Here is a 2,171-nt window from a genome sequence, read left to right on the forward strand (position 1 = left end):
GAATCTGTGGGATTTTCTTTCTTGGTAGGTTGTTAATCACCTCTTCAATTTCTTTGACATTGTTATTTAGAATTTTTATATCTTCTTCATTTAGCTCTGGTAATTCATGTGTATCTAGGAATCTTTCCATTTATCCTGTGTTCTCTATCTTATTAGAATAAAGGTTCTTGAAGTAGGTATTGATTATCTTCTGGATTTCTGCAGTATCTGTTTCACCTTTTTTATCCCTGGTTGAATGGATTTGAGTCTTTTCTTGACTTTTTTTTGTACCAGGAATTGAACTGAGGACCTTGTGCTTTCCAGGCAGGTGCTGTGCCACTGAGCTATCTCCTCAGCTTTTTCTTTTTGATAAGGTTGGCTAAGTGTTTGTCAATGTTATTTAATCTTTCAAAGAACCAACTTTTTTAATTCATTGACTCTTTCTATTGTTTTCTTAGTCTCTGATGCAATAATTTTTGCTCTGATCTTTTAATTTCTTCCCTGTATGAGCTTTCAGCTTGACTTATTCATCTTTTTTAAGAAGTTTGAGGTTCAACATTAGGTTACTTAAGCTCATCCTGTTTTTCTTATGTGGGCATTGACTGCTATAAATTTCTCTTATATGACTGCTTTCATTGTGTCCTGTAAGTACCAGTGTGCTGTTTTAGCATTATCAGCTAAGCAGTATAAACTGTCTAATTTCTTCTTTAATTTTATCTGTGACCCATTGGTTGTTCAGGAGGGTGTTATTGCATTTCCATCTGTTCATGAAGTTCTTTATGACTTATTTTGCCATTGATTTCCAATTTCATTGCACTATGGTCTGATAATATGCATGGGATAATTTCATTTCTTTTTCATTTGCTTAAGCATGTTCTATGAGCTCTTATGTGGTCTATCATGTGTAGCTGAGAAGACTGTGTATTCTGATGTTGTGGGGTAGAACATTCTGTAGATGCCTACTAAGTCCATTTATTCAAAAGTTTGGTTTAGTTCTGATATTTTACTCTTGATTTTTTTCTAGTTGGGACAGTGAGGTATTGAGGTCCCCCATTACAATTGTATTAGTGCTTATTTGACTTTCTATGTCCATTAATATTTGTTTTATATAGTTGGGTGCACTGGTATTTGGTGTATATATATATTTATGATTGTTATCTTTTCCTCTTGGATTGTTCCCTTTATAAGAAGATAATGACTTTCTGAATTGTCTCTTTTAATCAGTCTTGGCTTGAAATCTACTTTGTCTGCAAATAGAATAGCTACACTGTTTTTTTTTTCTGGGTTCCTGTCACATGAAGTATTGTTTTCCATCCTTTGACTTTCAGTCTATGAGTTTTCTTTTTGAATTAAATGTGTTTCTTAAACACAGCTTATTTTTAGATCTTGCCTCTTAATCCATTCTGCCAGTCTGTTTAATTGATGAATTAAGACCATTAACATTGATCGTTGTACCTGATATGTATTGACTTATCCTTGCCATGTTATTTACCTGTTGTTGGTGCCCCCCCCCATTAAATTACTTACCTTACCTGGTAGATTCATTCCAGTCTCCTGGAGTTGTAGTCCTTGTTATCTCTTCCTAGAACATCCTTCAGAACATTTTAGAGTGCTTAGGTGTTCTTTGTAATGGAAATATCTTATTTCTCTATCAATTTTTTGTTTGTTTGTTTGTTTGTTTTCCAGTACTGGGAATCGAATTCATGACCTTGTGCTTGCCAGGCAGGTACTATGCCACTGAGCTAAATCTTCAGCCCCTCTATCAATTTTGAAAGATAATTTTGCAGGGTACATCAATCTGGGTTGTAAATTTTCTTTTAGGGCTTTAAATACTTCACTCCCAATGCTCCTTGACTTGAGGGTTTGTGTTGAGAAGTATGCTGTGCTTCTGATGGGCTTTCCTTTATGTGTGATTGTTTCTTTTCTCTAACAGCTTTAAACATTCTGTTCTTGTGTTAAGTTTCTGGAAGTTGACTATTATATGCCTTTGTGTAGATTTTTTTTACCATGGCTAGTTGGAGTTCTATATGCCTCACTTATTTAATGTCAAAATTTTTCCCCTGCTTGGGAAGTTTTCTGCCATTACATCCGTGAACAGATTTTTTATGTCATTTGTACTATCTCCTTGTTCTTCATGGATGCCCATCAATCTTATGTTATTCTTTGCATCACCTAGCAGCTGTTGGATTGAT

This window comes from Chinchilla lanigera, unplaced genomic scaffold (genome assembly GCF_000276665.1).
Source record: "Chinchilla lanigera isolate Chin_1 unplaced genomic scaffold, ChiLan1.0 scaffold00054, whole genome shotgun sequence".
NCBI lineage: Eukaryota > Metazoa > Chordata > Mammalia > Rodentia > Chinchillidae > Chinchilla > Chinchilla lanigera.